Source organism: Lynx rufus, unplaced genomic scaffold, assembly GCF_022079265.1.
Source record: "Lynx rufus isolate CCGP_SWC_20201006 ecotype Redwood Valley unplaced genomic scaffold, mLynRuf1.p SCAF_8, whole genome shotgun sequence".
Classification (NCBI taxonomy): domain Eukaryota; kingdom Metazoa; phylum Chordata; class Mammalia; order Carnivora; family Felidae; genus Lynx; species Lynx rufus.
In genome coordinates, this window is record NW_025814896.1 from 118,343,733 (window position 1) to 118,366,602 (window position 22,870).

The 22,870-nt window shown below is 41.4% G+C and overlaps 1 protein-coding gene and 1 long non-coding RNA gene across 3 annotated transcripts in view; one reads left to right on the forward strand and one right to left on the reverse strand.

Moving 5' to 3' along the window:
• BABAM2 (BRISC and BRCA1 A complex member 2) overlaps positions 1 to 22,870 on the reverse strand; it is a 400,562-nt gene that overhangs the window by 136,474 nt on the left and 241,218 nt on the right. The window lies entirely within an intron of this gene.
• On the forward strand, positions 15,054 to 21,815 carry LOC124504382 (uncharacterized). The gene is made up of 3 exons (XR_006960391.1): positions 15,054 to 15,198; positions 20,868 to 20,921; positions 21,392 to 21,815. It is a non-coding gene; the product is annotated as an uncharacterized LOC124504382 (long non-coding RNA).

The following is a 22,870-nucleotide window of genomic DNA, read 5'->3' on the forward strand; positions in this document are numbered from 1 at the left end:
GGCTATCTAATCAAAAGAGACAGCTAGAATAAAAGATAGTCCTACAGTCTAAGAAGGTAGGAAAAGTCTCAGCACAAAGGTAAGTTCTGGAATACACCAATGGTCAACAAATTATGGCCTATGGGCCAAATCCAGCCTGCTTCCTGTATCTGTAAAGGTTTACTGAACATAGGCATGTTCATTAGTTTATACATTGTCTATGGTTACTTTGCACTACACTGGCAGAGTTGAATAGTTGGCTCACAAAGCATAAAGTATTTACTATACAGTCCTTTACAGCAAAAGTATGCTGGCCCCTGACTTAGACATTCACTTTTGCCCTGAGCTGGTTCATGCGGGAACTCCAGGGCTCAGATTCAGTCTTCTCCACCTTGCACTTGCTTGCTACATAAGCTCATCCAGTGTCAAGACTTTAAATGGCCTTAGAATACAGTCCTATGGAAAACCACATTTCTGATTTCAATATGAAGATTTAATGGGAAAATTAAAACTCCTTAGTGAAATGTGCTTCATAGACAAATTGGTTGGAAGGTACCATTCTAATCTAAAGCAAGGGATCCTGTTTCTTAATAATTTGTTTTTCACTCAAATACCTGTATGCAAGGGAGTTTATTGTTCATCTTTCTCTTCATCCTCCCAATTCTCTTAACCTTTATAAATCCTATTTCTCAATCTTGTCCTCAGTTTTCGTTTCTCCTGGATTATATCCAAGACTTGCAAACCCAAAGGTCATGTACCAACCTGCACCACAGAATGCTTTCAGCTGCCAAGAATTTTCATTGGCAATACAGCGCTGTGATTGATTTCTTGGCAGTACATCATCAAATGATGCACTTATAAATCAAACAGAAATGACAATATCACGGCAATCCAACAGCTAGACCTGAGTTAAAAAATCTAAAACCAGCAAGAAAAGACCAGGGACACCGTGGTCTCAGCATGAAGTCAGTCTGCACACGTTAAAGCCACACAGCGTGACCCGAAAGCCTTGCTCCCTGCTGCACTCAATGACCTGGGAGCAGATCACCAGAGCTGGGCTGGGTCACTGTGGCTGCTTTTAATGACTCAAGTACACCCTCCTGCTGTTCTGAACACTAGCACATCTCAGATAGCTAATTTTAAAAAGTCTCACCCCTTCCTGGGGCTGTTTAGATCTGGAGGGTCTGGTCTTCTACCTGCTCTTCACCTGAAGTCTTATGAGGCCTACAGGCTTGTGAAATGTACACACCAAAGGGGGTAAAAGTAAACAGAGTCACATGTTTATATATCATTAGTTGTTGCTCAATTAGGGCCTTGTAATATGTACATGATAACCTGTACCAGGAAAACAAAGCTCACTCAAGGGGGAACTGAATGTCTGTGTCCCATTCCAATTCATGGGTTGAAGCTCTAACTCTCAAAGTGATGGTATTTGGAGATGGGGTCTTTGGGAGGTAATTTGACGAGATGAAGTTATGAGGGCAAAGCCCAGGTCCAATGGGATTAGTGCCCTAAAAAAGAGACCTGGAGAGCTTGTTCTCTGTCATGTGAGGAAGATGGCAAGAAGGTAGCTGTCTGCAAGTCAAGAAGAGTCCTTGCCAGAAAGAGACCCAACCGCACTGAACTTGGACTTCCCAGCCTCCAGAACTGTGATAAATTAATTTCTGTTGTTTAAGGCATCCATTCTGTATCATTTTGTTACGGCAGCCTGAGCTAATACATGAAGATTTGGATTTTAAAAGTTGATTTAAATTGTCAAGTCCCAGAAAGCACAGTTGGAATGCTCTGTTGATAATACTCTAAACTTGATTTCTTCTTCTACTCAACACGAGAATACAGGAACATTTGTCCATCCCCATCACACACACACACACACACACACACACACACACACAGTACTCTGAGAGCAGCCACACCTTGCTGAGACAAGGTTTTCTTTGCAAGGAAGTTTATGCTGATAGAAAGAACAGACCCAAGATGTCCTGGGGAAAAAAGACATGTCAAAGCAGAGTACCACAGCCCCAGACTTCTGGCCCAGTCCCCTTCCAGTGTTCTTCCTGTCCAAAGGAGCCAACGAAGCAGAACAGGGAAGCAGACACATGCAGTGTAGGTGTGTTGGGGCTAAATGTAGGTGGAGGCCATGAAATACTACGCATCTTCCCTGTTCTATAACCATTCAGAGGAGATCCTCCAAACTCTTATAAAAACCTGTTTTTGTCTTTCTTTTTTAATGTCTATTTATTTTTGACAGAGAGAGAGACAGAGCGTGAGCAGGGGAGGGGCAGAGAGAGAGGAAGTCACATAATCCAAAGCAGCTTCAGGCTCTGAGCTGTCAGCACAGAGCCTGACATGGGCTCAAACCGACAAACCATGAAATCATGACCTGAGCCAAAGTCGGACACTTAAGTGACTGAGCCGCGTAGGCACCTCTGTTACTGTCTTTTTGATAAGAAAAGTTAATGCAATGGATATCAAACAACTAAAAATAGAACAAATCCATGAATATTATCACAGATGTTGTTCTCCAAAGCCCTGAACAAATGTACTCATCTGATCATACCATCAGATGCCAGAAAGAAAAGGAATGGTCAATTCCATTAAGGATAGTATGTTGGATAATGTAAACACACACACACACACACACACACACACACACACACACACACACGTACACGCACATGCACACACACCTCAAAGCAAAATAAAACAAATACAGAAAAAGTAGGTAATTTTTAGCAGTGTTTCATTCCTTGACTTTCTCTGACTTTTCCATTCCCTTTGATCACATTCCTAAACTAAACTCTGAAGAGCATATAACTTAAGGAGGTCCTTTGTTCTAAAATTAGACACACAAAACAAATCAGGTAGCCATTGTTTCCTACCTGAAGCTGAAGAGAAGAAAATGAAATTAACTCTAAAATCTGAAGAAAACAAGGTCCCAATCTACAGATTTCTCTGACATGCCTCTTAAAAATCAGTAGACAGTCCATGTGTTGCACATAGCCCTGGAAAGCCAGCAATGTTATCAATGATATAATTTATTAATTAAAAGGGAAATGAGAAATGCCCCAAGCAAGGGGTGAATAAATTCTTAACCACAGCAGTCCAATAAAAATGAGCATACGGCATGAAATGTGAAAAAAAAACTGGAATACAATGAGATTTCCCTCCTCTTTCCCATTTTCAGTCAGTATTAGTAAGAAAACTCAAACTGCTAAAAATACACACACACACACACACACACACACACACACACACCCCTTTATTATGGAAAGACCTATTGGACAGGAAAGCACAAATGGACTGTCTCACCTCTCTGCTCCCTGGCCACAAGGCACCCCAGACCATTAAGTGAATGGCTCTGTCTCCACAGCAACCTTGCAAATGCCTCTGATAGTTGATCACCTCCAACAGCGAGAAGTAACCATTTGTGAAGGCAAACAAAAGAGGCAAATAAGGTACGCAGAAGAAAAGCTTTAAAAACTATCAAGCACCATAGGAATCTGAGAGACCCACCAACATCTCTGATCATTTGAGAGATGTGACAATTGTAATAGTACTCCTCAGTGTAAGCACAAAGTTATTTCTGTCTAGTGACAGTGGCAAGAGACTGGAAACAAAAACTCATATATCCATCACCAACAATTGCGTTAAATATTTTATGCTATAACCATCCAATGGACCTACCAGGCTTAATATGAAACAATTCCATGATACATTTTAATATAAATTTTAGGTAGTTACCATATGGTGCAATACTAGTTTCAGAAGTAGAATTCGGTAATTGATCAGTTACATACAACATCCAGTGCTCATCACAAGTGCCCTCTTTAGTACCCAGCACCAATCTAGCCCATCCCCCACCTCCCTCCATTAACCCTCAGTTTGTTCTCTATCATTAAGAGTCTCTTGTAGTTTGTTTCCCTTTCCTTTCTTTCTATCCTTACCGTAGGTTCATCTGTTTTGTTTCTTAAATTCCACAATGATTGAAATCATATGGTATTTGTCTTTTCTGACTGACTTATTTCACTTAGCATAATACATTTTACTCCATCCACATCCTTGCAAATGGCAAGATTTCATTCCTTTTGATGGCTGAGTAATATTCCATTACATATATACGTGTGTATATACATAAAGGGTAAACACATATTTATATGTGTGTATATGTATCCATCCCACTAACCCTAAACTAACCCTAACCCCTAACTCTAACCACTAATCCTAAACCCTAAACCCTAACCCCAACCCCAACTCTAACCACTAACCCCTAGACCTAGCCCTAAACCCTAAGTCTAAACCCTCTCTCTCTCTCTCTCTCTCTCTCACACACACACACTCACACACACACACACTCACACACACACACACACACACACACACACACACACACACACACACGTATCAATCACATCTTCTTTATCCACTCATCAGTCAATGGACATTCAGGCTCTCTCCATAGTTTGGCTATTGTTGATAATGCTGCTATAAATATTGGGGTGCATGTACCCCTCTGAATCTGTATTTTTGTATCCTTTGGGTAAACACCTAGTAGTGCAGTTGCTGGATCATAGGGTAGTTCTATTTTTAGTTTTTTGAGGAACCTCCATACTGCTCTCCAGAGTGGCTGTACCAGTTTGCATTCCCACCAGCAGTGGAAGAGGGCTCCCCTTTCCCACATTCTCACCAACACCTGTTGTTTTCTGTGTTGTTACTTTTAGCTATTCTAGAAGGTGTGAGGTGGTATCTCATCATGGTTTTGATTTGTATTTCCCTAATGAAGAGTGATGTTGCACATCGTTTTATGTGTCTGTTAGCCATTGGATGTCTTCTTTGGAAAAGTGTCTGTTCATGCCTTCTGCCCATTTCTTAACTGGGTTGTTTGTTTTTGGGTGTTGAGTTTGATAAGTTCTTTTATTACAGATTTTGGATACTAACCCTGTATCAGACAGGTCATTTGCAAATATCTTCTCCCATCCCATAGGCTGCCTTTAGTTTTGTTGATTGTTTCCTTCACTGTGCGGCAGCTTTTTATCTTGATGAGGTCTCAATAGTTCATGTTTGCTTTCATTTTGCTTGCCTTCGACAACGTGTCTAGTAAGAAGTTGCTCTGGCCGAGGTCAAAGAGGTTGTTGACTGTGTTCTCCTCTAGGATTTTGATGGCTTCCTGTGTCAGATTTAGGTCTTTCATCCATTTTGAATTTATTTTTGTGTATGGTGTAAGAAAGTAATCCAGTTTCATTCTTCTGCATATTGCTGCCAAGCTTCCCAACACCATTTGTTGAAGAGACTGTCTTTTTCCATTGGATACTCTTTTCTGCTTTGTTGTAGATGAGTTGACCATATGGTTGTGGGTCCATTTTCTATTCTGTTCCATTGATCTATGTGCCTGTTTTAATGCCAGTACCATATTGTTTGATGACTACAGCTTTGTAATATAACTTGAAATCCAGAATTTTGTGATGCCTCCAGTTATTTTTTTTCTTTTTCAGTATTCCTTTGGCTATTTGGGGTCTTTGTGGCTCCACACAAATTTTAGAATTGTTTGATCTAGCTCTGTGAAGAATGCTAGTGGTATTTTGACAGGGATTGCATTAAATGTGTAGATTGTTTTGAGTAGTACAGACATTTTAGTAATGTTTGTTCTTCTAATCCATGAGCATGGAATGCTTTTCCATTTCTTTGTGTCCTCTTCAATTTCCTTTATAAGTCTTCTAAGTTTTCAGAGTACAGGATCTTCTTCCTCTTTAGTTAGGTTTATTCCTAGGTATCTTACTATTTTTGGTGCAGTTGCAAATGGGATGGATTCCTTGATTTCTTTTTTCTGCTTCTTTGTTATTGGTATATAGAAATGCAAGAGATTTCTGCACATTGATTTTATATCCTGCGACTTTGCTGAATTCATCTAACTAGTTCTAGCAATTCTTTGGTGGAATCTTCTAGATTTTCTGTATAGAGTATCATGCTATCTGCGAATAGTGAAAGCCTGACTTCTTCCTTGCTGATCTGTATTCCCTTTATTTCCTTTTGCTGTCTGATTACTGTGGGAGGCTGAGACTTCCAGTACTATGTTAAATACAAATGATGAGAGTGGACATCCTTGTCTTGTTCCTGACCACAGAGGAAAGGCTCTCAGTTTTTCCCCATTGAGGATGATATTAGCTGTGGATCTCATGTATATGAACTTTATGACGATATATTTTTCAATTAATGAAAAAGGGAAGGCTACAGTATACTGTGCATAGCTGGATGCCATATAAGTAACAGGGTACATTTGTGTACCCTGTATATTCCTGAAGGGCACAGAGACTGGCTATTTTGGGGGTGAGGGACTACAAATCTAGGGGATATGGGGTTGTACAAATGTACTCTGCATTGTAAATCCCTTTATATCTTTTACTTCACTTAATTTTTTTCTAATTTATATATCCTTTAATGGATACACAGTCTGGTTTTTCTTTTAACAATGTTTTAAAATTGTGAGGGACAGGGGCACCTGGGTGGCTCAGTTGGTTAAGCTCCTGACTCCTGACTTCAGCTCAGGTCATGATCTCATGGTGTGTGAGATTGAGCCCTGCATCAGGCTCTGCATAGAGCCTGGTTGGGATTCTCTCTCCCTCTCTCTCTGCCGTTCCCCTGTTAGTGCATGCTCTCTCTCCCTTTCATAATAAATACATAAACATTTAAAAATAAACAAATAAATAAATAAAATTGTGAGGGAGAATCAAATTTCCTATAAAGTTAAATTCTTTTATTACTTGTACTCATGAATCTTTGTTTAATTGCTTAGAACCATAAAATACAAAACAATAATAACAAAAAAGCCCTCTAATCTCCCTTTTACATTTATATAATTCTGTTGAAGATCTTATGATTCTGTTGTACTTCACAAACATCTCAAAATAACTTCTAAAAAATGTGATACTATCAATCAAACAGAAACATGACTTTTAGGTATAGGGAGGAATATTTCTTATATTTTAATTGTTCTTCATTTTCAGTATTAATAGCTAAGTTAATTACTTTAATGGCAATTGGATGGACTTAATATTCCTAGGTTTTTATACACACTAATTCTGAGACTTTGGGTATCAGCAAAGTCAAGATACCGGCTCTTCTTTAAAGTATTTAAATAATTTTTCTGAATAAAAAGTAGTGCATGTTCATTGTAGAAAACTTGAAAAGTAGAGAAAAGCACAGATGAAAATTAAATCAATTCATTATCCCACCACCCCAGAGAAAACCTCTATTAATTTTGATTAATTTTATTCCTTGTTTATTTCCAATGTATACATGTAAATTTTTTTTTTTTTTACAAAACTGGAATTAAGCTGCACATACTGTATCAAAAGTCTGCTTTATAGGGGCGCCTGGGTGGCGCAGTCGGTTAAGCGTCCGACTTCAACCAGGTCATGATCTCGCGGTCCGTGAGTTCGAGTCCCGCGTCAGGCTCTGGGCTGTTGGCTCGGAGCCTGGAGCCTGTTTCCGATTCTGTGTCTCCCTCTCTCTCTGCCCCTCGCCCGTTCATGCTCTGTCTCTCTCTGTCCCGAAAATAAAAAAAAAAAGGTTGAAAAAATTAAAAAAAAAAAAAAAGTCTGCTTTATAAATTATCACCCTACTTATGTTTTGTTTTATAATTTTTGTGCTTATGATTATAAAATATACATTACTTATAAAATTTCAAACAGATAAATTTTTAATTTTTTTATTTCATCCTCTCTGACAAATGTTAATTGAAACCAAAAAACAAATAAAAAATAAAAATAAAAAAATAAAAATCACTTCAAATTCCCACAGTGAAGCATAAAAGAAATTTGAAGAATCTTATTTTCAAATAATGGCTTTTTTGAAAATTTGAGGCATTTGTACTTCTGAAGTTATTAAAGCTTAACACTGCACCAGGACTTCTGGAATGCCCTGTATTATAAATATATCTCCATGCCATTAGTTATTTTTAAAAATGGCTGACAGGATTCTGTTATACTGATATGTCAAAATACAATTCTCTGACCCCTTCTTATTGGATATTTAGACTATTTTCTTTGAAGAGCTCATAAAGTTAGGTGACTAAATGCCTTAAGCCAAAAAGGGCCCACCCAGGTTAGAATTCTATTAATATACTGAAATCCTAGAGTAATAGGTACGTATCTTTTAGAAGTTCTTAACACATATTGTCAAGTTATCTTCCAGAATGGGTAACAAGCAACAATGTCATTGATAATTGGGCACACTTAGAGTAAAATAAAAATGTCTTGAAAAATAGAAGTGATTTTCCCCGCTCACCCAAAGATATCTACAATAATAATTTTTTTTTTTAATTTATTTTTGGGACAGAGAGAGACAGAGCATGAACGGGGGAGGGGCAGAGAGAGAGGGAGACACAGAATCGGAAACAGACTCCAGGCTCCGAGCCATCAGCCCAGAGCCTGACGCGGGGCTCGAACTCCCGGACTGCGAGATCGTGACCTGGCTGAAGTCGGACGCCCAACCGACTGCGCCACCCAGGCGCCCCTACAATAATAATTAAAGTAATAGGTTTCAGGTTTACTTTGTTACCACAGCTTGAAATAAAATTTCATTTACTATTGTGCCAAAGAGCCCTTAAAAAATGACCCACAATCCTTACTGGGGTTTAAAAAGAAATAAAGTTTTAAATAAGATAAAACCATAATAAAATACAGTTAGGCAGGTCTTCAATATGAGTAGTAAGATGGTTAGAACCCCACATACTGAAGTTAAGCTAAATCTTTCATCAGTTTGCTCAGAACGTACACTCTAAATGTCACTGTCTTTCTGAAAGGCTGGTTGAATTGACGGATTTGAGGAGCAAAACTGAGACTATCCTGGACCATAGGGAAAGCTACCAGGTCTCTGTCAAGATAGGACATAACAAAAAGAAACGTGAAGATACTAACATCTTCCTGTCTCCATTTCAGGTCTGACTTGAAACCATTCAACTTTTAGAGAAATTCTTCAAATCCGTTTAAGATACTAGCTTCAGAGATTAGACACTTGTTCAGAACTACGCTTCTTATCCTAAGAATCATAAAATATACTGACCATCTTCAACCACGCACTGCACAAAAAGGTAGCACGAACCTTGGGCCATAAGCCATTTCATTTATACATGCCCCCCAAACTTTCAAAACCTCAAGAGGGGGGCGGGAGAATTTTAAATAAGTGAAATGAAAAAGCTCATAGCCGCTAGGGGTGATCATTACCTGTACAAAGCAGACTGGTAAACTCCCATGGGACCACACCAAGCCACGTGCAGACTCCCAGAAGTAGGAGGCCACAGCTTATAAAAGTCCTAAGTGCACTCTGATTACACATATGCATGCCTGTGACTGACAGCCTTCCAAGGAAATCAGATTCTGGTGAAATTATTTAATTTGTTACAAGGGATATAACTTTTATACTAGCCAAAGATAGAAAGGATGCATTTTATCCATACTGCCTGGGCAATTCTGGCCCTCTATAATAAAACAGTTCAACTCTGTGCTGGACCTTCTTTATTTTTTTATTATTATTATTTTTAATTCGGACCTTCTTTAAAGATATCTTCCTGAGTCCAGACCGCAGAAACACACCTTTTAGATGCAAGCGTGTCACACTGGGTTCCTGGAGTTCTTCTGTAACAAAAAGCCCTAGAATGGGGTCCAAGAAGGTCTTTCCAAGTATTAATGAAAACTCTCATTTATTCAGATAAATAGTAGAATTTGGCTCTGACGTTTACTAACCGTGTGGTCTTGAGAAAATTAGCAACTTCTCTAAGTCTCTATTTCACCATTGGCAATGAGGAAGATTATTAACGGTACCCACTTCATGGGGGCAGAAATGCAGATTACATGAGACAGTGCAGGAAAAACCATCAGAACATTATTCTTTTTTTTAATTTTGTTTTTAATGTTTACTTATTTTTTTTTTAATTTTTTTTTTCAACGTTTATTTATTTTTGGGACAGAGAGAGACAGAGCATGAACGGGGGAGGGGCAGAGAGAGAGGGAGACACAGAATCGGAAACAGGCTCCAGGCTCTGAGCCATCAGCCCAGAGCCTGACACGGGGCTCGAACCCACGGACCGCGAGATCGTGACCTGGCTGAAGTCGGACGCTTAACCGACTGCGCCACCCAGGCGCCCCTTTAATGTTTACTTATTTTTTTTTTTATTTTAAATTTTTTTTTCAACGTTTTTATTTATTTTTGGGACAGAGAGAGACAGAGCATGAACGGGGGAGGGGCAGAGAGAGAAGGAGACACAGAATCGGAAGCAGGCTCCAGGCTCCGAGCCATCAGCCCAGAGCCTGACGCGGGGCTCGAACTCACGGACCGCGAGATCGTGACCTGGCTGAAGTCGGACGCTTAACCGACTGCGCCACCCAGGTGCCCCAATGTTTACTTATTTTTAAGAGAGACAGAGACAGAGTGCAAGCAGGGGAGGGGAAGAGGGAGAGAGAGGAAGATACGGAATCCGAAGCAGGATCCAGGTTCCGAGCTGTCAGCACAGAGCCTGATGCGGGGCTCCAACTCATGAGCCAGGAGATCATAACCCGAGCGGAAGTCGGAAACCTAACTGGCTGAGCCACCCAGGTGCCCCTTATTATCTTCTTGATTTTATAGGTACTGCAGTTTAACTACTTTGGAATCTCAGCCAACAAAGCGCTGTCTACCAAAAGGACTCAGCAAACTGGTTAACAGATAAAAGTGGCCTGTCGTTAAATAACACAGATTACTTGTAAACAAATGTATTTCTGAGGTCCTTAAGGATATAGCTTAAATATTCTCTTTAAAATTATCTCATTAATCACTGGCTTAAACAACAGAACTTCATTTTCTCACAGTTCTGGAGGACAGAAGTCTGAGCTCAAGACGCCGTACGTATGGCTGGCTGTCTCTGAAGCCTCTCTTCTTGGCTGGTAGATGGCCTTCCTCTCCCTGTGTCTTCACGTGGGTCTTCCCTCTGTGTTGTCTGTGTCCCGATCTCCTCTTTTTTAGAAGGACAACAGTCATATTGGATTGGCCTACCCTCAGGACCTCATTTTAACTGAATTAACTTCTTTAAAAACCCTATTTCCAGGGCACACGGGTGGCTCAGCCAGTTAAGCGTCTGACTCTTGACTTCGGCTCAGGTCGTGATCTCACACTTCATGAGACTGAGCTTCGTGCTCTTCAGCATGGAGCCTGTTTGGAATCCTCTCTCTCCCCCTCTCTCTGCACCCACCCTGCTCATTCTCTCTCGCACACGCGTGTGCACACAAAATAAGTAAACTTTGTTTTAAAAACCCTATTTCCAAATATAGTTGCCTTCTGACATCCTAGGGGTTAGGTCTTCAACATATGAATTTGGGGTGAACACAATTCAACTCCTAACACTAAGTATGTAGTTTCTCTGCTTAAAAGCCTTCACTATCCCCCAACGCTCCCATTTTCTGTAAGACAAACTCTAGATGCCGTATGACCTTCAGCACCTCCTGGCTGCCCGTGTTAACTTTTCCAGCCCCAGCTCCTCTATCCTCTCTTTTTGCACTCTAGACACTGAGCCCGCTGAACCAACTATCATTTTCCAAACACACTTTCGTATCTCCTTGTCTCTGGGCATGCGGCTCTCTCTGTCCAGAACACTCTCACATGTCAGGTACTCTGTGAAGCTATTTTTGATGCCTGAGGCAGGGCCAAGCACACTCTTCCCACTCTTCAAAGCACCTTGAACACCCTACTTTTATAGCATGTATCTCCCTGAGTTGCAATTACTTCTTTACATGTCTCCCCCACTATATATACTGGTTAATCCCTGAAGGCAAGGACCATGTGTGTTTTGCTCATTGCTGACTCCTCTGTGCCCAGCACACACCTGGTACATAGTAGGAGCTAAAAAAACATTTCTTGAATAAAGGAAACAAATAAATAAGTGGAAATACAAACAAACCAATGAATGAGAAAAGAATTTAATTTCTCTTTTATTTTTCTAAATGTTTATTTCTTTTGAGGTGGGGGGAGAATAAGCAGGGAGTGGTGATAGAGAGGGAGAGAGAGAATCCCAAAGTGGGGCTCAATCTCACGAACCATGAAATCATGACCTGAGCCGGAATCAAGAGTTGGACACTTAACCAACTGAGCCACCAGGTGCCCTTAATTTCTCGTTTAATACCCAGTACAGTGCCAATGTATTCAGAAACTTGGTATGTGCTTAATAAAGAGCTGATTAAGATACTGACTGAGCCAGAGGAGAAAACCTGAAACAAGGAAGGGATCTGGAGATACTTACGTTCAGAAAAGTTATGGAAGCTGATCATCTTGGGGCAGAAAGGAAATGGATTTTAAAAAGCCTATAAACTGCAGGAAAGACACGCCAAGCTACATGTGACAAGGCAATCTGAGCTCCACTCCGATCCAAGAACAAAGGGTTCCTGGTTTAAGCTATGGAATGGCCTGTTCCAGAAAGCAGCTGGGCAGAATTTCCTCACACGAATAGTCCTTAATGTATGGGAAAAAGAAAAGAGCAAAGCAAAACAAGCAAAGGCAGCAAAAGGGAATAATTAGTGTAAACAGTTTTTTTTTTTTTTTTAATGCATTGGACAAACCCCAAGAAGAAAAATGTTGTGGGATAAACATCTGTTCGTTCGGAACATGACAGAGCCCTTGACAGGGTCTGTGGCCTGTGCGTGTCCTTATGTGCCCGAGGTTTATATTTGTGCTTCCAGTGCGCAGGCAGCCCAGAGAGTGGCCCAGAAAGAGGCCTATTCCAGGCCAGGGTGCACTGCGCTAACTCCAGTTGGGGCTGTGAGAGGTACCCCTCGTTCTGCTGTGTCTGACACAACAAAAACCACATAGAGGAACAGAGTAAATACCAATCGTCCAGACATGCAGACCCACCTTGCTCTATTTGCCCACGTTTCCACCAACACTGTATTTTTACTGCTTGTGTGGAAGCGGTCAGACATGTCATATCAAGAGAGATTCGCATTTGTGTCCCATCCCTACGATGTTTAGTATAAGACAGGAAGTACAATAGTTTGAATGCATCTGCGTCCTTGTGCCAGACGTGCCCTTGCAATCTGTCACTGAGCCTAGGACTTTCTGTTAAGAGATCTCCAGGGGGGCGCCTGGGTGGCTCAGTCGGTTAAGCTTCCAACTTCGGCTCAGGTCATGGTCTTGTGGTCCCTGAGTTTGAGCCCCCTATTGGGCTCTGTGCTGACAGCTCAGGGCCTGGAGCCTGCCTCAGGATTCTGTGTCTCCTCTCTCTCTGTCCCTCCCTTCCTCCCTCTCTCTCTCTTTCTCTCTCAAAAATAAACATTAAGAAAAAAAAAAAAGAAGAAGAGATCTCCAGGGAAAATTCTGCTCCAATCTCAGGCCTCCCTGACTGCACAAAGGTGAGCAGCTGTGGGCCTAGAGATGAAGCTAGGTGGGAATGATCTAGCAATTTTCAATGGGCAGTGTCCCTGAGGGAAACATCCCCAAGGGGTGGGTGGCCTTAATTCTCATTCTCATGGCTCTAGACCACCTTACCTTAGAGGCCTGGGAGCCATCAGCCCAGACAGTCCAAACCCAAGTCCCACTCCTAGGAGTGTACCATATCGGGGGGGTGGGGGGGTGGGGGGTGGGGGAGGAGTGCGGGGAACAGACTCTGCCACTCCCTTCATCCTTCTTTGTAGCTGTGATCAAAATTCCTCTTGCTCTGTCCTCTGATTCACTTTGCTTTTCCCTTTCGAAGGCCCAGCATCTCAGTGTTTCATTATTCTCATGTCATTAAAGTCTAAATCTGGCATTTTACTAACTACCAGGCAGGGGTGACTGCCTTATGTGCCTTTCCCAGACCTCTGTTCCTAGCTCTGTGTGATCTACACAAGGGGTTTAAGTCGAGATAACGGGTGCCTTGATCATCTAAGTCACATGTGATTATTTTCCAGATGTACATTTTTTGTGACCTGCCTCAAGTCCAGAAAAATGCTCTTTCTTCTATACCTCTCTACATCTCTAAAGCCTCCCAGATAGCCAGCTATTGACGTATCCCATATAACACAAGAGGCCACATTTAACAGAATTATTTTGAGAGTGGCCGGTTGGGGCTGTTAAGGAAACTAATTATAAAACTTATCCTCGTCCACCTACTGGGTTGGCTGGAACAAGTACCAGCATCCAGAACTTCACATTCAGATGAAGGTCATTGAGAAAACAGAGCAAGCCATGGGCTGAGAAGGCATGCGGGTGAGATCAAGGATTTCAGCACAGGAGAATGCCATCAGCTGGTCAAAGAACACAATTCGGACATCTTCTCTTTGGGGCAATCCCACCCTATCTGTCCGTATACTCACAATTTGAAACACGTATATAAATAAAGATATTTGATACCAGCTCTGATTTTCTACAGAGCTGTGATTGAAAAGCCAATTTATTCTCATGGATTGAATGGTTACCCCACAGTTTAATTTTATCTGGAGGAAAAAAGAGCTGACATCTAGCAGCTAAATAAGTCTTTGTCACTAGAGGCCTGTGACACAAATCTCAATGATATTTGATGGGAACATGTATAGCTTTTCTTCATTTGTGGCTATAATTGCTGCTGGAGAAGCCCCAACATGTAAAGGTTGATGCTTCTGAATGTGCTGAAAGATGCTGGAACTAAACCATGCAATGACAGCTATCAAAATGTCACCAATGCAGTGTCATATTCAGTCAAGATGCTTAAAAATCACATGTTTGACTACCACTGTTCTAGCCGTGAAAGGAAAAGGATTACCTGGCTGGCTGGTGGGGAAAATAAAATGAGGAGTGTGCGTACCAGCACCTGGTGAGCAGCTGGGCCCTGAGGAGGCCACACCGGGCAGAGTGCTCGATCCCTGGGTGCGTCCCACGTGCAGCAGTGCCTGCCGGCCACCGTGCAGGGCTTCACGAGCAGTAACTCACTGAACCCTCCCAACTGTCCTCAGGCCCAGTTCACGGGGGACAAACTGACACACAGAGAACTTGAGGAGCGTGTCCGGTATGACCCAGCTAAAAAGTGTGGTGGGCGGGATTCAAAGGCGGTTCTGTCAGGCTCTGAGGCCTATCCTTGAACCATTATGCAAGTTCCCGTTTCTCACGTGCGTCCTTCTGCAGAGTGGAGTCAGTCTCCTGTGCCCTTTATCTTTACCCGCCAGGTGTGACTCCTGCCCTCACAGCCCAAAGATGGGACTTTCTTCATCAGGGCCTAAACACCTCCCGGACGGAGCGTGAAAAAAGGTAAAGTATGACGTTTCACATTTCTAAATAATTTATCTTTAAACAACTGCAACTCCTAGGCACTTGACCGTAAGTTCAAAAGGCCTCAGTTGAATTGGTACTCATTTTAGGAATTGGTAATTGGCCTGAAGAGATGGTCGCAAGAGCTAAAATTTACATTTACGCTAATCAAGGGTACAGGAAACGGAATGATCTAGTGAACTATGCTTGAAGTTGAAAGCAAAGGAAGGACGTCCAAATGTGCAGTCCTGGTTCCACCGGAGTCTATCTCTAGCTTTAAATCAAATAAAGATCTCGTCCCTCAGTTTACCCCAACTGTAAAATGGAAAGAGTACCCCACTCAACAGATGCGTGGTTAAATTAGCCGCAGCTGTGCCAGCCTGACATTGTGTAACTGCTGTGCAAGGTTCTCTGACCGCAAAAGAGCAAACTGCAGGGGGAGCAGTGCCAAAAAGGACACACCCCACTTGTGTTCCCTTTTATACTCTGAATGCAGGGCTCAGCACTGCTCACGGGGCTTCAGGATAAGATCCTGGGCAGGTCTGCTGCAGAGCTCTGGCTAAGCCTTGCTTGAAAAGTAGGAGAGTTTGGGTGCCAAGTAGTTCCAGAGTTAAAGGAAGAAGGCCTGGGGCGCCTGAGTCAGTTAAGCGTCCGACTCTTGGTTTTGGCTCAGGTCATGAACTCCAGATTCGTGAGTTCGAGCCTCGCATCAGGCTGTGCGCTGGCAATGTGGAGCCTGCTTGGGATTCTCTCCCCACCACCCCCTCCCCTCCCCTACCCCCCGCTTTCTGCTCTTCCCCTCACTCATGCTTTCTCTCTCTCCTTCTCTCTCCCCTGGCCCAAAAATAAATAAATAAGATTTAAAGAAAAGCAGAAAAGAAAAGGAAGGGCCCTCTGAGACACTTTGGGAGGTTGGCCCAAACCAGAAACTCCCTGAGAATGAGAAAATAAATGGTCCATCCTTATCTGATCTACATGTAATTTCTGCTTTCCACCGGTCCCAGCCCAATCTGGTCCCCATCCTCATGCCCAAGCTCTAGAGTCACCGGCACTCTAAACCTCCAGGCCCTGATAAGATTACTGGCTTCCTCCAGCAGCAGCCCAGATCCCGGGAGCCATCCCAAGCCCCCGAGGGGACATACAGAAGCCCTGGGGGTCAGGCGATTTAAAATAAGAATGTGCCAACTAGTGTCCCTCCCCAAAAAAGGACAACGGTTGGATGTGTGCTCTCTGCCCCATAACGGCATTTTTCAAATGCTTTATAAGCCACTTGAAAAGGAAACTGCCTACCCATGATTCCCTGACGATGTCCAGACGGTTGAAACAATTCCTCAGTTATGAGCCTTCCCTCTAATGGGAATCTGTTGGAAAGCTGGCTCTGGCTCTTCACAACTGGAAAATTGGGGATCATCATGATTATAAACCACCATTAACAAATTCAAAGAGAACCACTCTAATAATTTTAACTTTGTAGTAGTCTCCAAAACTTTGACTAAGTAACATTACATTAAAAAAACAAAACAAAACAAAACATGGACGGTAGAGATCTTTCATGTGCCCAATTCTGACACGCTCAGACCACAAGTCTCTCCACTTTCCAAACTCCCTGATTCACCACTGTCACTTTCTAACACCCACCGAATCACAGCCTTTGCTCACTTGCCTACACTGTTGCACAGGAGGTCCCACCTACCTACATTTTTTTTTTAAGAAAGCAATTTATTGTGTCCCTTTCCACATTCATTTAATTCAGTTCTCTTGATAAATGTGCATGTAATATTTGCTTGCGCTACATGCTAGTGCTTGTGCCCCAAAGCCATCAAATACTTAGAGAGTGACTTGCAGGGCTCAACTTTTTATTAGGAATAATGGAAGGAAAGGCAAAAGAGCACATTTGTGTGACTGTGTGCGGGTGGTAATCACGCAGAGATGCACAGGTACGGGCTCCTTTAAATCGCTGCCTCTGCAGCCCAGCACGGTGGCTGAGGGAACAGGGAAATGTTCTCGATATAACACGTGAAGGTTGACATGAACAAAGCTGGCTAGGGGGAGCTGAGGGACCCAGAGGGGCAGCCACTGTCGTCTAAACACACGGTAAGCTCTGTGCACAGGATCCAGCAACAAAGAGCATACGAAAACCCAACAACTTTCTGTTTGGGTTTTGTTTTTCTGGATGATAGGAAATCCTTCCGGATCATTACCTTTTACCGAACTAAATTCCAGCACGTGACTGAACTACAGCCAGGATCACTCATGATTAAACATCCACGCTGCTCCCATCACCACATCCACAAACGGTGGGCACACGCTTCCCTCTGGGCCTAGTTCAACAGGTCCTTTCTGCCTGGAATGCCTGTCCTCTCCTTCACCTCCTGGAAAAACGTTACTCTTCCTTCAATACCCCTTGTATGAGTCCTTAGACCCTTTAGTAGCACTGTCAGCTGGGTTCCTCTGGTTCTGTGGGCACACCTCCAGCATAGAATTCACCACTGTTCCAGCTAGTAACTCCTGTGCTTGTCTCTACCAGTAGACTGCATTCTTCTTGAGGGTTGGACGTCTTTATCCTTATTCCACGGCTCCCTACCTCCACCCAAACAGTGTTAGGAGAGTGCCTGGCATGTCACGGGCACTCAAAAAATGTTGGTTGAATGAATGAAGAATTCTACTTTACGTTTTTTCATAACAAACTCCTGAAATGCTCAGACACGATCAATTCCCTCGGAATATAGGAATTTCAGGTCAAATGCTTTCTCCTCCAGCCATTCAAGTGAAGAGAGAATCTTACTGATGATTCGAAAGCTCCACAAATTGCTTTCCAAACCTGTGTGATTTCCAGGCATGAACTAAAACAGAACTGAGTCTGCCAGACAGCTTAAGCCACAGGTGATAACTTGAAACAGAGCAAGAAATGACAAAGGCATTAATGAAAATAAACAAAAGTGTCCTACTCTGCCAACTTTCGTTTTTTTTTCCATTTAAAAAACCTCCCACGATCCCTATGTAAAAATTCAAAGTATAAATCATGCGGCAAGAGTAACGCAGGCAAAAGCTGCATTAGGCAAGTAGAATCAAGATGTGAGGTGAAAGTCTCAAGCCATGTTATACTGCCTTTTGATAAGGTTGAAGGAGTAAGAATTTGGCTTCTGAATAATGGAGATAGAACAAAAAGGTCCAAGAAATGGAGAACACAAATCTGAGTGTGAAGATTGTCAGTCCTGAGAGAGGACTGCTCCTGGAAGCTTTAATGGGGGTCAAACACAGAGATCCAGAACGGTGACGGGAGTCCCTTACCGGGAACCATCTTTGCTAGGGATACAGCTTTAGGGCCACTGTGAGCCATAAAGCAGGAGCTACCTTATTTGGAGAATAGTGTGTATGTCAGCATTGGTTAACTTTCCTGTTATACAAGCAGCCATTTTTGTTTTTCCTTTGGATCTCTGTCTTTTCTTCCTAACTAAGCTTCTTCATTTAGGGCTAATGTATAGTTTTACTGTCCTGCTGATTTAAACCTGATGCAAGTATTGTGTCCTTTACATTTTGCATTCTTGGGTCATTGGATGAGGGTGAATGTTCCATATTCATTAGTTGCTTTATTTCTTCTTTTGTAAACGAAATGGCATTATTCTGTATCCTTTTTCAAAAGGATAGAGTGTTCTTCTGACCAATTATTACACACACAAAAATGTTAGCTTTTGTTACATGTGTAATAGATATCGTTCTGGTTTGTTTGTTAATTGGTTTTGTGGTATTGTTGACACAGAAGAAAAGCTTGGTTCAAATGGTGGGTAAATTACTCATGATTGTGTCATCAATAGGTAGTGTATCTGAGACTAGAACCCAGGCCTGTCTGGTCCCACAACCCACATCCTTAAATAATTTGCTTAACAGAATTCAGGAATTTTAGTACAAACTCTATCGATGGTGTGGAGCCACTGCTGAGGCTACCATACAGTTAACCATATTGTCAGCTACCATATTGTATTCTGGGTTTTTTGTTTTGTTTTTTGTTTGTTTGTTTGTTTGCTTGTTTTTGCTTCGTATAGCCGTCCTTTTTGCTGTTATCACAGCATATCTACCCATAGCAGCCTACCTACCTTCTGAGCGGCTGTTTCGTACATACTATGGGTTTCAATATAGATTAACCAAGTTTCCAGGTCAGTACAAAACAAAACAGCTGTGTGTATTTTTCAGCTAGGTTCTCTAGATGCTCAGACTCCCCTTCTCTGAGCTCAGGGATCAAGGCTCTTTTCCAGGGAGTTGCCAGGAGTCTCACCTTTGGATAAGTGGGGTTTTTCCAAGGAACTGGTAATATGACTTTCCCATAGCAGGCACTTGATAAATGTTTGCTGAAGATGATGAAATACTTTTTTCTTTAGTTTTCTAAATTGCCCTGGAGAAACTTTTCCAGGCGAGATTAGAGAAATGGAAATTTTCCATACACAGGGAAATAATTGGGATGTTATTTTTATAAGGAAAAATCTTACAGTTTTCTTTAAGTTAAAGAGCTATTTTCATTCTCACAGAGTTCTAAAAATTATAGGCCAATATGTTTGTTTTCTAAAGAGAAATACATAGTTCACTTTAAAGAAGAGTCGGCTGTGAAACAGATTTGTATCAATTGAATTGATTGGAGTGAATCACATTTTCCCATTAAGTTCCTCTTAAAAATTTATAATATAGAATCAAATTTGGCCTATCACTCAAAGATGTCCCTGAACTACTTAAACTCATTTAAGGAAAAGACCTATTTTTTTTTCAATTAAGGTAATAAGAAAATGCATGCCAAATAAGCCACAAAATTAAAATTCCAAATAAGTCTTAAAATTCCATACATCTGCTGCATGAGGAGCAGACCCAAAAGTCTGCTTTTAGCCTTTTGTATTGCATGGTCCTTAGAACTAATCCTCTAACCCTTTCCCTCTTAAGATAAATGCTTCTTTCTAAAAGTCTTCTAAAATCAATTATTTTGTAAGCTGACTCCTGACAGCCTATTTATAATCCTGGGGAAGACTTCTCAGTAACAATTAATAGCTTAATATTCTTTAAATGGTCTGTAATAACTATAGTTTACAAATATTTAAAACCCGGTTATTCTGTGACTACTACCTGCCAGGTTTTGCACTCAGGTTTGTACTCAGCAGTGGATATAGAAATAGAAATAATAAATGGTCTCAGGACTCTCCTAATTAGTGGCAAAGATAATATCATTAAAAAAATAATTCAATGAGATAAGAACTGTTATAAAGCAAAACAGCCATGTAGGAGTACAAAAGGGAGCATTCTTTACTCTTTTTGGTAAAAAGTTGCCAAGAAAGGTTTTGGAGAAGAGAGGACATTTGAGCTGAGCCTTAAAGGAATAGGTCTTAACTAGAAAGGCAAGATTACAGGCAGAGAAGATAGAAAATAACTTTTCTCGTGCTCTCTTAACTCTGGATACATATACTCAGAAAAACGTATCTGTATTTGCGCCAGAACTAAATTTGTAAATATCAGAAAAGTAACTAGCATCATTTCATAAACAAATCTAATCTGATTACTCTAATTTTCTTCTCAGATAGAAGGGTAAAAACAATAAATATTTTGCCAGCCATACAGGTGCCTCATGTTATGAATTACCCACATATCCAACAACCAGTTTCCTACTTCTTCCTTCCTCTATTATCCAACAGGAAGCCCACTGGAAGAGCAACTGAGCTGCCTATGGCTGACAGCCCCATCTGGTGGTTAGTATGGGGAACTACATGGTTAGTGTTTCTGTCACTCTACTTTTCTTCCCCAGAGAAATGAATATGCTATGTTCCCCTACTGTGTCGACCTTTCTCTCTATAGCTCAGTACCTCCAGCACCTGGCCTTTAGTACACAAATGGTTGTTTCTAGATTCCCGGTAAATATTTACAGAACTGAGCTGTTTTGAATAAGAAATCACAAGGCTTTGTATAGCCCCTTCCATCTTCCAGTGCTTCCCCAGCACTGTCACATGTACCTTTACCTCAGTCATCTTACTATGAAGAACAGTGTCGCATAAACCACCAGGATTCTCATCAGCCTGCATTAAGAATTAAGATACAGTGTAATCTATAAGGAGATGATCCCTTTCTATTAATTAATTGTTTGATGAAGAAATGATTAAATTTTCCATCCTCGAATTCTTAATCTGTTATCTTAGAAACTGTTTTTCATTTTATTTGTAAGGCAAAGGTCACCACAAACCACCGATAAGAACAGTGCTGGTTATGCATGCACTTAAGGCTGAGCAAATGGAGGCTGAAGATTGTGATAATAAAGAATTCTCTATTTCCATAGAGCTGTTGGAGTCCGTATAAAAAAAAATTTCAAATATTCCAGAAGTCTACCAGTTTCTTTTTCTTTATCTTCTAATTAAGTCTGCCTTTTCTAAAATGGTGATCTTTAGGATTTTTAAAAACTTATTCAATTTTATTTTTCAGGGATACTTAATTACTAGGTTCCAACAGCATTAGCTTATGAAAAGCAGAAGGAGAGAAGAAGGATTAGGAAGCATACAGAAAGAGCAAATGTAAGCCAAATTAAAAGGCAGTAATAGCAAGGAAATACCTAGGGTCAAAAGTGGAGGTTAAAAAAAAAGAATATAGGGGCACATGGGTGGCTCAGTCTGGGTAAGCATCCGACTCTCAATTCGGGCTCAGGTCATGATCTCACAGCTCATGAGATCCAGCCCCACACTGGGCTCTGTGCTACCAGCGTGGATCCTGCTTCAGACTCTCTCTCTCCCTCTCTCTCTCTCTCTGCCCCTTCCCCACTTGTGAGTGCCTGCTGTCTCTCTCTCACTCTCAAAATGAATAAACTTTTTTTTAAAAAAAAAAAAGAATACAAAAGAAAGAAAAATGGAAAGACAAAATGGTAACAATGAAACAGGGTCTCTAAAAGACCCAAACCGAGTCTCAACTTTAAACTGTATTCATTTAATATATACTCCAGCTCGGTTGAGAAAAGACACACAAATAAACACACAAATGTTTGTAAGAACTCTGAAAGCAGACCAAAAAAGGTGCCAGGGGCTGAGAGGTAGAGGAAATATGGAGAGACTGGTAAAAGGGCCCAGACTCACGCTGAAGGATAAGTAAGGTCTGAGGATCTAATGAAAACCACGGTGCTGCATAGATGTTAACACTGTATTGCACAACTTTAATTTGCTAAGAGAGTAGAACTTAAATGCTCACATCTTCCTACCCACACTTTCTGGGCCATTTTGGGTGAGTCTTTCACTTCATTTTTTCCAGTCTTAATTAGCTTGCCCTGTAAAATAAAGGGGTCTGATGATAAGATCTTTAATGTCCCCTCTAGAAGGCTGTACGGTGGTGGTTATTGTTGTTGTTGTTTTAACATTCTCTGACCTTACAAATGATTAAAAAACCAAGAGGGCCAAGGAAAGGAAAGGCAGATGAAGGAGCTAGAAGGAATATGCACAGAAATGCTAATAAGAAAAATGATGGTGTTTTCTAGCTCAACACCTCTTATTATTAGAGGCACTAATTAAAGTAACCAAAAATGGTTATTTTCACCCAGGATAGAGCCTGGAATGTCAAAATAGCTACCACCCTACCACTACCACCACCTCACCTCCCATGAAAAGCACAAATGTTTCCTTTGAAACATTCCCATTTCTCCAAGTCGGCCGTGCCATTATCCAAG